Genomic DNA, 13253 nt, shown 5'->3' with positions numbered 1-13253 from the left:
TACCTCTCTGGCATCATTCAAAGAGGAGATGAGCCAAAGTTTAGGCTGATAGCAGCTTGCTAAGAAAGTAGTGCCTGTGCTTGTTTAACCTTAAGAAAATCAACTTTCAAGTGATGGGAAGACATGAACAGTTTGTACCCATGGACCAATACAGAACAGGCTCTGGCCTCCATGAGGTCATTTGTGCCTTGTGGAATGGGTGAACCAAAGGGGCGTCTTCTCTTTTCCCCATCCTAGGCCCTAATATCACCTGAGCACAAAGCACCCAAATCAACATCTATCTCCTTGAACCAGCCCCTTCTCAGGCTTCTTGGCGTGCGGGGTGGGTTTGAGGGGTGGGGGGACACGGGTGACACTCAAGCCCCTTAACATACTCAGCACCTGATCCAATAGAGCCTTTACTGGCAATTTGACTGGCAAAGCATGAATTACTAACTTATTAAAGTACTCCTCTATCTTAGAGCAGAGTTTCTCAAAGTGTGGTCCAGGAACCATCAGCATCCTCTGGGAACTTGCTAGAAATGTCATTTCCTAGGCCTAATCCCAGATCTGCTGCATCAGAAACTCAGAGACAGAGCCTGTAATCTGAATTTTTAATAAGCATTCCAGGTGATTATGTTGTACTCCTAAGTTTGAGAACCACTGCCCCCGAGAGTCTAACGAATAACCAATGTATTAATTCAGAAATCCACCATGTTTCCAAATTCCAAAAGGAAGGACCAATTAGGAGTTCTTCCTTGTTACTTTTGGTCTCCTACATGCATATCTGCTGATGCTTGCATATCTGGGGAGAATTAAAACTCAGTACCAGGGGATGGTAAAGGATCAAGAAAGAAGTGATTTTTAAAGGTTAGGGGCTTTAAAATTTGGTTTTGTACCTGAATGGATTTGGATGGTAATCCATTTTGCACCCCACTGATTTTCAATTTATAAGTGGTGGCACCTGATTGAATTGTTTGACCCCTGGCTCACTGTCAGCAGGGAACCTGGCAATGGGTAGAGTGCAGTAATTTAGACAGTACCTTTCATGAAACTGATGCCTTCTTGTAAATTATATCTGGATAACTGCCCTACTGCCAGTTATTGGCAGACACTCCAATGGGACAGACACTGCCCAAAGAGGCAAAGTTTGAAGAAAGCGTTAGACGCACCTTAATTTTAAATCTCCTGTGCCTCTGTCCCCTTAGCCTGAAATCTCCCAAATGTCCCCAGCATTGCCCCCTGACCACATCCCTACCAGGTCTTCCTTTTTCCCTAACTTGCTATGCTTCTTAGAAAAGTCCTCCATCCATCAGACCATCTCAGCTCATGTTCATACCCTAAACCCACGTGCTCTAACATTCTCCATGAATAGCATCACTTCCTCTCAAGTGGTCTAGAACATAATCAATCCCTGGGCATCTCCAATGCCTTCCTACCCCCTAGGGGAGGCCCCTCCTCCCTGAAATCCAATTGGTCACCAAATCCTGTCGGTTCTACCTCAGAAATGTCCCTGGAGGCCAGCCCATCCTCTGTGTCCTCACCCTCTTAAGTAGTTGTGTCATACATGGGTCATACAATGACCCATCTCAACAAACAGCCATATATACGGAGGACTAACTTGTAGGAAATACTTGACAAGTGCTTCATAAACCAACAGTTTACAACTTCACTTGTGTCACAGCACACACGGAAGAGATATGTGCAAAGCTCCCCGGGATAAACAGATGCGGATGCCTGGGCCCTGTCAGCCTCCCAAGGAAGGAACCAACATTCCCAATCCACTTGTAACCCTGCATGTCCTATACTTATCCCAAGAGAACCCTGTCATGGATATGGTCTTACTTAATCTTTCATACGACCCAATTAAGCAGGTGTTCCTAGGACCATCAGCACACTGTGATTATATTTCACAAATGAGAAAATGGAGGTTCAAAAAGATTGGGTGACTTGCCCAAGGAAACAGCAGTGCCAGGAGCAGAACACAGAAGTGTCTGACCAGAGCCTCCCTCGGCCAGGACACCCTCCATATACTGCTGCATGGACTGTATTCCAGAAAGGAAACTGTGGTCTCCTTTACACACAGGATATATGTCACAATCTTCAGGTGGGAGGTCCCAGCCAGGTGGCCCTCCCCTACCCTTCCCGGAATAGGCCATATCCATCAGGACTCTGCACCTAGGCTCCTCCCTATTTTTCTTCACCTGATGCACACCTAACCCTCCTAAGAAGTGGCCAAAACGGCAGCTCCTCGGCAGAGCCTTCCCTGCAGCATGGACTGTGCCCTGCAACAGAGGAAAGTACTGGTTCAGCGAGATCCCTCCTCCCTCTCCCTGTGCTCCTGCCCTACTGCGGCAAGCACACCAATGGGCTGTGATTTATCTGTTTACACGCCTCACTCCCCCACTAGATTATGAGTTTCTCAAGGGCAGGGACTGGTCTTATCCATTCATCTCGGTCTCCCTGGCTCCCAGCACAGGGTGAGCACCAGTAACATGTGCTTTCAGGAAAGGGATGAATGATAGGAGACGTCCTCTGTAAAACCAAGGTGGACAAGGCATCCAACTGCTTCTGTTCTGTGCAAGGGACTAAAATAATTGAGGCAAATCAGTATAAAAGGAATAAAGGTGATGGCTGCAGAACTCAGCCTCCAGCAAATACGTTTTTCCTATAAGACAATGTAGGGAGAGGCTTATTTGATCACAGTGAGGAAGGGGAAAAAAAAAATATATATATATATATAGGCACAGAACAGCCTCTCACTGTACTTTATAAATGTAATCCAAGGGGCAACCAGGTCCATGTTTCTGGGTTTTAAGAAGAAAAAGGAGAGGAAAATATAAAAGGTAGAGAATTGTATCAAGAATACCACCAGCAGCTACTTGAACACGTGTAGTAGAGCAAGTTGTGGTGGACTCAGCTTCAGAGACACCTGGCAAGACCTCACTAGAAATGGCCAGACTGATGCCCATCACTGATGTCTGAGAAAAGGATCTGATGTCTTGGCTGAGATCAGGTTCTTTCAGGCTCAAAACAAACTCAGCAAGTGGCCACGGGTTCCAGGCAGGCTGAGGTCAGCTCCCCAGCCCCAGCCCACCCAGCCACCTGACACTTGGCACCGCAGGTGATCGGCCAGAGAGCCTGGCTGAAACTGCCGCCGCAGCCCCGCTGGAGGCCTCGCTATTTGCTTTGCCTTGGGGATGCAAGCATCCTGTCTTTGACAGCAATTAAATTTGAAAGACTCAAATATTGCCTCAGAAGAAAGGCAAAATATTTATCCATGTGTCTGCAGGTCCTGTCAGTGTGCTGGGCTTTTGTAAATACAGGCACCATCTGGGCACCAAATTCATGTGCCCAGAACGTGGGCTTCCCGAGACGAATAGGTTTTCCTGCACCGATCCAGAGGGGCCACCTGAGAGGCAGTAGAGAAGCGCATGGCCTTCCCCGGAAAGAGGGACTCCTGTGTTCATGGCCCAGAGACCTCAGCCTGGATAGGGTGGGGGCACCCTCAGAAGGGAGGACACTAAGCCTTCATCTGTGCTCTGCCTTCCTAGCTGGTGACCCACGTCAGGCTCCGGCTCACATGGGTAGCTAAGAAGGGTTTCAAAACCAGAAAATTTACAAAGCCGAGCCCAAGGTGTAGAGGTCAGCAATGGGTGGGGCAGGGACCTAGGGCTGGTGGCAGAAGGAGATGGTTTAACCCCAAGCCTGGAGAGACGGAGGCACAGAGGCCAGAACCAAGAATGGCCGCATCGAGAGGGGTGATATGACCTGGGGCACAGGTCACAGCCAGCCTGTGATGTGGTGACCAGGAATAAACACGCAACCTGTCGCTCCTCCCTCCCCTAGAAGTTGAACCCACGAGATGCTGGAAGAGGTAGAGGAGCTCAGACGCAGAGAGCAGGTGCAAGGCAGCGGGGGGGGGGGGGGGGGGGGGTGATCCAAGGGGCAAACACAGGCATCCAGCTCACTTCCCTTTTGTCCCTCTCCCCCCCCCCCCTCTTGCTCTTCTTCTATCTCCCTGGCCCTCTCTCCTTCTACAGGCATCACTCCTGTTTCTCCCCTATTCCAATGCCAGCTAGCTCCTCCTCCCCTCCACCCCCCACCCTGCAAAGATCCAGGGACAAGGAAGAGGGAGACCACTGTCATCCTTTTTCCCCATCTCAAATCCTTTAGAACCCAAGGCCTAAGTGTGATAACTCACATGAAGTCCTCAGTGTGGTCTTTACACACAGTTAGTTCTAAGTATTAGTTATTACTTTCAACTGCTGGCTTTAAGACCACTTACTCCAAGGGGGAAAGACCAAAGCAAGTTGGAAATAACATTAGAAACCACGGTCTACATCAGGACACATACATTTTATGCATAAATACATAGATTTATACATATAACAAGAGAGAAATTTCTGCATTTGATAACCCTAGGAGGCTGGCAGAGCAAGAGCTCTGCTGTACAGTGGACAGAGAAGAAACAGACCAGGGAAGGGAAAGGCAGAGACGGCACACAAACCCTGAATTCTAGATTCTAGTCATACAACACCACCAGTAAGCAGTTTTCCTCTCCTGTGCATCTGCTATTGGCGAGACCTGGTTTCCGAAACACTTATGGAAGGCTTATATATATTAAGGAGGAGTCTTCTTAGGCAAAGTGATTTGAGAGGCAGCCCTGGGACCCGCTCCCACTCCATCGAAAATTCTCTTCCCTGAACAGATGCCATAGCACTTCCAATTCTTCCATTACAGAGTTGTTCCTTTGGATCAAATACTGCCCTATTAAAGCTTTAAAAGGGGCTGCCCTTTAAATAAGTTCAAATGGGTAGCACGGAGTCCCTAATACCTAAGTGTGATTAAGATTCTGAAGTCCCCTTCCTTCCCGGGGCTCCTGGAGAAAAGAGCAGCTGGGAAGGGCATGAAGAATCCATCAAGGGAGGGGATGGGCGTGTGCAAAGGCAAACCCACAGCTTTACAGGGTGGGCCCTGAGGAAAAAAAAAAATGAGGACACAGGAAATCCCCCAACCTTCATGTTGAAAATAGAGTGATTGGTGCAACCACTATGGAAAACAGTATGGTGGTTCCCCCGAAATTTAAAAATAGTACTACCATATGATCCAGCAATCTCATTTATAGGTATGCATTTGGAAGAAATGGAATCATTACCTTTTGCATGAATCATTTTTTTAAAAATTTTATGTTAAGTAATCTCTACGCCCAATATGGGTTTAAACTCAAAACCCAGAGATCTTGGGGTCCTTCATAAACTAAGCCAGTCAGGTACCCCTGAAATCACTATCTTTTTTTACTATTTTTTTATTTGAGAGAGAAAGAGAACAAGAGAGTACAAGCAGGGGGCATGAGAAGCAGACTCCCGCTGAGCAGGGAGCCCCACACGGGGCTCAATCCCAGGACCTCGGGATCATGCTCTAAGCTGAAAGCAGATGCTTAACCAAGTAAGCCACCCAGGCACCCCTGAAATCAAATCACTATCTTGAAGAGACATCTGCACACCAGTGAGCACATCTGCACATGCTCACAGGAGCACTATGCACAATAGCCAAGACATGGAAACAACCTAAGTGCCCATCAGTGGATGAACAGATAAAGAAAATGTGGGAGGGTGAGTGAGTGAGTGTGTGTGTGTGTGTGTGTGTATAACAGTAGAATATCATTCAGCCATTAAAAAAAAAGGAAATCCTGTCATCTGCAACAACATCAATGGACCTTCAAAGCGTTACACTAAGTGAAGCCAGAGAAAGACAAATATTGTACAATCTCCCTTATGTGTGGATTCTAGAAACCCTGAACACACAGAAACAGAACAGACTGGTGGTTGCCAGAGGCAGAGGGAGTCCATGGTGGGGGAATTGAGTGAACATAGTCCAAAGGTAATATCCCAGCTATAAAAACAGTTCGGGAGACATAATGTACAGCATAGTCACTAGAGTTAATAATGTATATTTGAAGACCTTAAAGGTTCTCATCAGAAGAAAAAAACTGGCAACTACATGAGGTGATGAACATTCACCTGGCTTAACTGTGGCAATCCTTTCTCAGTATACACATGTACCAAATCAACACATTGTACATCTTGGACTAACCCAATATTAGATGTCAGTTGTATTTCAATAAAACTTTTATTTTCAATTAAAAAAGTATCAGGAGTCAGGCTGGGTATGTGATAGTCAAGTGTACTTAGGAAACATTGGGTTAAATATTTAAATGATTTACTTATTGCCAGACTTGAAGAGTTTTTAAATGAACATTGTGACTCCCCTCACCAGCCACCCCAGAAAGGACTGGTTATGGCAGGCGGACTTTCCCAGACTCCTTTGACCCAAAAATCCTTTTTTATTCAAGAGCAGTTCCTACAACTGAGTTGTGAGTTCATCACAATCAGAAACCACCTCTCTTGTTTACACATTTCTCCCCCGGGGTCAGGTGAGCATTTGGTGCACAGCAAGCCTTCCATATACATCTGGATGAGTGAAGAATGGAGATCAGGGTCTGTTTCTTGATCAAATGATCTGTAAGGTCAATGAAGTGGTTGGCTCGGGGTATTTGCTGGCCTCCCCTCTGAAACCATGTCTGGGAGCTCCCAGCAAAGCACCACTGGGGTCAAATGTGTATCTGGGAGCTGAGTTTGCACCATGCCCTGAAATAAACTTGGATCTTTGTGGATGGAACCAGAGCAAGGCCTCTGGGCCCACTGAGGGCACCTTGGGTTCCCATGGCAGCTGCGACGGGCACTCTCGGGAAAGCTGACAGCAGCCTGCACATCCCCCTGCCTCAACACACTTCCTAAGGCTACTCAGTCCACACCAGGCAGCAGCCTACAGGAGAAGAAGGTCGGGGGGTGGGGGTAGAGAGAGCAACCCTCCACCAAGGGCGTGAGAGCCAGGGAGCAGGTGCCTGAGCCCCGGGGGGAGCAGCACAAGGCATGCTCCGCACAATTACTCAGAAGATGACCCCTAGGACCACCCGTGAGGTTCAGGGCAGCAGGCAGCTCAGCACTGCCCCAAGGTTCCCATCTAGGCTGGACTGGGCCAGGGAAGCCAGAGGAGGATGCCCTAGAGCAGCGGAGGGACAGTGGTTTATACACCCAAAAACAGCATGGATGGTACCAAGTAAAAGGCACCGGTCCAATGTACATTGTGGGGTTACCCTGCAGGGCACCTGTTGCTGCAGGCAGGCTCCCCTCTTTCCTTCTCAGCTTCTGTGCTCTCCACCTTCACCTTCTCTTCCTCTCAAGACTCCAGCATCCTAAGGCACAGTGGACTCCAGGACTACTGCGGAGGGCCCATGCACTTCCCTCAGTGCAGAGCTCCTTTTTTTCTTTTTTTAAAGATTTTATTTATTTATTCATGATGGGTGGGGGCAGAGGCACAGGCAGAGGGAGAAGCAGGCTCCATGCCAGGAGCCCGACGTGGGACTCGATCCCAGGTCTCCAGGATGGTCCCTGGGCCAAAGGCAGGCGCTAAAGCGCTGAGCCACCCAGGGATCCCAGAGCTCCTTCTTTCAAAGTCTGTTCCATGCCCTTGGCACGTGCCAAAGGTCCTGTTGTCTCCCAGGCCATCCCACAGCAACCCGAGGAGGGGCACATCCTAGTGATGGCCCCCTCTGACTGGGGGAGGAGTCAGTGTAGACCGACCAAGGTCCTGCCCAGGACCCCTCAGCTGGCAAGGAGGAAAGCCAGGGGCTCTCAGCACAGGTGTCGTGGCTCCCTGCCTTCCAAGGGTCCACTGGGAACGAGGACTATATCACAGCCCTGTGCCCTATATGTGGAGGGAACTCCACACATTTGCCTGTGAAGGAAGAAAGAAGGGAGGAAGCTCACTCCTTTTCCTCAGTGAGAACACCACCAGCGCCCAGAACACTGGGGTTGGCCGATTGGCCCACCTCAGCCTCAGCCTGCCTCCCCAGGCTCACCACCCCCTTCCTGGGGGGCTGACCATCTCTAGTCCTCCCTTTTAGCCCGAGGCCTGTGCTCTGTGCTTAGTACATGGAAAGATTAAGTAGAAAATAGAAACACATGGGGAAAAGAATTGAAAAGCCAACATTTAAAAACAAACAAACAGGGATCCCTGGGTGGCGCAGCGGTTTGGCGCCTGCCTTTGGCCCAGGGCGCGATCCTGGAGACCCGGGATCGAATCCCACGTCAGGCTCCCGGTGCATGGAGCCTGCTTCTCCCTCTGCCTGTGTCTCTGCCTCTCTCTCTCTCTCTGACTATCATGAATAAATAAATAAAATCTTTAAAAAAAATAAAAAATAAAAATAAATAAAAATAAATAAAAACAAACAAACATGAAATGTAGTTAATGCTTTAAGTCTTAAACTTCATCTCTTCTTGAAAAGCCATTTAAAAAAAAAAAAAAAAAGCTAAAATGACATCCTAACAGGGAGAGAAGGAAGGGAGCCTTCCCTGTAGCCAGTAGGGAAAGCCATCCTCAGATTTTTTTAGTATTATCACTGTTGAATATTTGGGCAGCCCCAAGAGCGAGGTTTCAGATTAGAAGCCACACCATGTCCCTGATGAAAGAGCAGGGAAGCAAGCCAACAGTGCTCCAGGGGTGCAAGGGGGGCAGGCCAGCTGGGATCCCCACCCTCCCAACCCTGTCTGCAAGTGGGGCAGAAGGGCCACAGGACTGGGAAAGGCAATGCTGGCAAGAGCTCTCCCTACCCAAGGGGCAGCTCTTCACAAAAGCCTATTTCAAGAAACCCAACCCCACCCCGCTCCACCCCACCCCCTCCCCAGGCTCCTCTTAGCACCTTCTGCTCCTCCCAGATGTTCTGAGCCCAAGGATTTGCCAGGCTGATAGCTGCTGCAGGCCCAGCCAGAAAGGGTTTTCTTCATACAGAGGGAAAGTGTTAGGTTTTTATTTTTAATGCTTTCAAATGCATTCCACGTTGTGTGCTTTGTTTTTATGCTGGTGGCACTGGCATGGCCTTTTAACGTCTATGTGCACAGCACGGTTTAGGAGCAGCGTTCAGGGGGCTCTGCTGACTCACACACGGGGCATTTCACTCTCAACAATCCTGCTCCTCACTGCCAGTACCCCTCACCCTGCGCCCGAACACCTTCGGCTGCCTATACTGTCACACACTGGGGTGGATAGAAGTCCCGTATTTCTACCTGTGGTAAGAGCTTTGAGAAAGAGGTGCTGGTGTTTTTCATCTCTGTACTCCCCGTGGCCAAAACGCCGCTGCGAACTATTGCCATTCGTTGTAACAACGGCTTACGGTGAATGCATGCTCTCCGTGTACTGGGTAAGGCACCAAGCACTTCATCGCGCATTATCTCATTTAATCCTGAAAATTAAGTCCGGTTATCATTTTGCCGATGAGGACAGAGAGGCTTAGAAAGGTATGCTGCCCAGGAACACAAAGCTGTTGCGTGGCACAGGGAAGGTGCCAGCCCACCTTACACCGTACACGCAAAGACACATTAGGGAAAGCCAAGTTCTTCAGAAAGACACGCTCTGAGGTTTTGTATCAGAAACAAATGAAGCAAACTTTTCCATTCACAGGGATTTCCAGCAGCTACACGCCTTGCCGCTCTTATCGGAGTAAGACAGAGTGTTGGCTTCCAAAGTTGCCCTAATGAGTTGGAGGGTGGAGAGCCCCCAGCCACAGGGGAGGGGAACTTAAGAGGTGTCCACGTGTGCTCCTTAATCCTCGTCCCCACTCCCAGGACGAGCCCCTTACCAGCAGGAGCTGGGGCAAGGTACCCAAGCCCTCAGAGCCTCATATCTTCAAAGGCCAAAGGCAGATAATATCACTCCCCTCCTAAGACTGATGAGGGTAAGTGAGCCAACCGCTCCAGTGAGCATTTAGTAGACACGCGCACCACTATCAGTTATGTCCCTGGGACACACCTCCTGCTCCCACACCACGGCCCAGAAGTATGTTGAGACTGTCCCTCTGCCCCTCCCCACCCCAAGTCACCTTTCCTTCCACCTGAGCACCTCCGGCTTCCACACCCACACGGTCACAAAACCCAGCACGACATTGGTCACCCTCGAGGTTCAGGGTATGTGTCAAAGCCCATCCCAGTTCCACCCTCCCACAGTGAGGCCTGTGCAAACCCGTGGGACCACACAGTCCCTGGTCTGGGAGCCACAGCAATAACCACAGTGGCCTGGTTCCCTGGGAGCTGCACGGGTGACCACATCACAGGGCTGGTCACACAAGGGACAACAGGCTAGCACTTTCCTCCAGTGAGACGGTTAAGCCAGCATATGCTTGGGCAACTGTCTTTTCTCATTGTTTGGTCTTTCTGTATTTTGGTTACCTCCTGCGAGATCTCACATTTGTTCAAGTCCCCGAAGAAATTCTTGGATTGTGATCTTGTCATTCCATGAATTAAGCTATCTGTCCCACATGATGTTTCATGACCAAGCCATCCCCATCCAAGCCACTGCTAACAGCCCTCAACAGGGCAGCGTTAAAGAATTCTGCACGCACACACACGCACGCACGCACACACACAAGTTCCTTTGTGACCAGAAATCAAACCATTAAGAGGCCTGCTAGGAATTCACACCCCTGATCCGCCCACCCCCAGCCCCCCCCCCCATCTCGTCCACCTGGATATCATTCATCCCATCAACCTGTCCAAGGAGCATGTCCAGAAAGGGGACGAGGCCAGCTTGGCGTGGGCTGTTTGGGCCCTCGACATCAGAGTTTCCTTGCTGATCACTCACCCGCCATCTGTTTAATAAGCCCTTTGGACAGTTTTCCAGATCTCCCTCTAGCTCAGCTGCTCGTCTGTGTTCACAGAATCCAGACAGTCTTCTCCTTTATTGAAAAAAATCGGGACACTACGCTCCTACCTCCAGGCTCACAGCACTCTGGATACCACGTCTGAGGGTCCAGTCCCCTTTGGCAAACAGGACGACCTTCCTGGATAAACCACCTCCCTGTGCTCCTCCCTGTCCCTTAACATCATCTGGTGCTCACACTCCAACTGAGAACAGGAAGGGAGACCTCCCTGTTGGGGGCCCACCGTGCGCCTCTCCTATCACAACCGTGATCCCCAGCCTCCCCCGAGCACAGCTCCCACTCCTGTTTCCAGCTCCATTTGCTCCCCAGCCCCTGTCCATTAATTTATCAAGTGACTATTCTCTTGACTAACATCTAAACAGCATCTAAAACCTCATAACCTTCTGTGCTAAAGGGCACCTTACCTTTTGCAGGATCTACAACATTTTTTATCCTAATTTCCACATTCCTGGATTCTGAATGCCATTTCCCCCATCTCTACATCTTTTAGCAGGTTTAAGGTTTTTCTTTTACTTGACAGAGAGAGAGAGAGAGAGAGACAGAGAGAGACAGAGAGAAAGAGAGAGAGAGAGAATGAGAGCACAAGCAGGAGAGGGAAAAGCAGGCTCCCCATTGACCAGAGAGCCCAACGTGGGGCTCGATCTCAGGACCCGTGGATCATGACCTGAGCCGAAGGCAGACACTTAACTGACGGAGCCACCCAGGTGCCCCTTTTAGCAGGTTTTAAAGGAGACACTTTTAAATGTCATTACATAGTAACTCCCTCACGAAAGGAAAGAAAGAACGAGGGGTCGTTGTGCTTGCCCCACACCACCCATCTTCCCTGTAAAGGTTTGGCTGGTGCTTTTCCCCTTTTTGCTCACGTGTTTTCCAGCTTCAAAGAGGCTGCTTGGGAAAGAAGAAGGTGAGGTATGGCTTTAAATTACCATTGAGGGTATAGTAAATAACCTATTCCCTTATTCCCATCACAGTCCTAATAACCTTCTAGAAAGTTCATAGCCCCAAGCCGCCACTGCCCTCGCCATGCCCTGCCCCCCCCCAGGGCACAGACACCCAGCGCAGGAGGCCGCAGCTCCTCCAGGCAGTTTCGGCTGGTGGGAGGATCATCAATCTCCAGGATCTGACAGACAAACGAGGCGAGAAGGAGACCAAGTCTGGTTTTTCACCGGAAAACAATGAGCTCATGCTTTCTCTCCGGGGACCTGGGAAGTGGAGACAGATCTGGAGATGGGGAGACAGTGATGGAGACAGGCAGGAGTGATGAAGGATGGGCAGGAAAGAGGGAGGAGGCCATTCTGGCACTTTTTTAAACGTCACTTTTGATAAGAATCCCCGGCTCTCAGGCCAGAGGGAAACATCCATTTTCTTTAAATTAAGGATCCAGCATCAGGCAGTTGTCCTAAAGGGGAGGGACAGCGAGAAGATAAACTAGTCGGAAATTCTTCATTCCTGCTCCTTCAGAGAAAAGATGATCGTTCGTGAGTCACCAAAATTACAGATGCCACAGCAAAGACGGCTCTACCTTTCTCTGTCATTGCTGCTCAGATGTGGGGTCCAGGATCAGATACGTGGGACAAAGACTCTGGGGTAGCTTTTCTGGCGACGGTGGGCCTGCCACCCTCAGTGCGCATCTCCCGAAGGCCAAAGGCCAGTCATTTCCTACAGGCCGAACCAGATAAAGAAAAGAGAACTTCGACAGCTGCCCAAATGTTTCTAAACAGCTAAATAAAGGTCTGATTTCAGCCAGGGGGGGAAAAAAATCCAGATTACAGAGTTTTCTGGTTTTCATTTGAAATGGGAGTTATATAATCCTGATTTTCTTTACCAGTTAATTCAGAGATGGAGAGATTGTGTGTGTGTGTGTGTGTGTGTGTGTGTGTGTGTGTCTGTCCCTGGGTATCTGTGTGAAAGAACGTGTGTGTTTGGGGCAAGATTGGAAGAAGCAGGGTTGTAGGTAAGAAACCAAACCCAGATGATTAATGATTTTACTCTTCACCTTGTTGTGTGCCTTACCTAAAAACTGAATGGAAACCAAAGATCACAGAACGGAGGCAGAAAGCCCCAATGAATTATGTTTTTCTTTATTACCTCTATTTACCAAATTGACTATTTCCTTGTTTACGTTAAATGGCTTGGCTAGATTAGAGATGTTCAGTGTTAACTCTGCCTGACTCACTAGTTGAACTAAAACTCAAACCCAGGTATGAAAAGAAGGGTGTTTGCTCTTCCGTGCTGCATCCGACAGCACTACTGCAGTCGAGAGCCTGGCCCTGGAGCCAGCCTGCCTGGGGTGAAGTCCTGCCTTTGAGACCCTGTGGGTGTAGGACAGTGGCCAAATTAACGAAGCCCTCTGTGCCTCCACTTTAAAGGAATAGGATGCAAATATCTACCCCTTAGGGGCAAGGTGACAATTCAGTGAATTAATATAGGTAAAGCACATAGCACCTGGTACCATGTAGGCTCTCCATAATTGTTATCGTAGTGCCTTCAGCCATAC

At 49.1% G+C, this 13253-nt stretch overlaps 1 protein-coding gene across 1 annotated transcript in view; it reads right to left on the bottom strand.

The window, feature by feature from the left end:
- TMEM178B (transmembrane protein 178B) overlaps positions 1-13253 on the bottom strand; it is a 345331-nt gene that overhangs the window by 230998 nt on the left and 101080 nt on the right. The gene's annotated exons all lie outside the window — the stretch shown is intronic.

This window comes from Vulpes lagopus, chromosome 4 (genome assembly GCF_018345385.1).
Source record: "Vulpes lagopus strain Blue_001 chromosome 4, ASM1834538v1, whole genome shotgun sequence".
In the NCBI taxonomy this organism is placed as follows: domain Eukaryota; kingdom Metazoa; phylum Chordata; class Mammalia; order Carnivora; family Canidae; genus Vulpes; species Vulpes lagopus.
The sequence above is the reverse complement of the archived record's forward strand: the minus strand, read 5'-3'. Positions and strand labels throughout refer to the sequence as shown.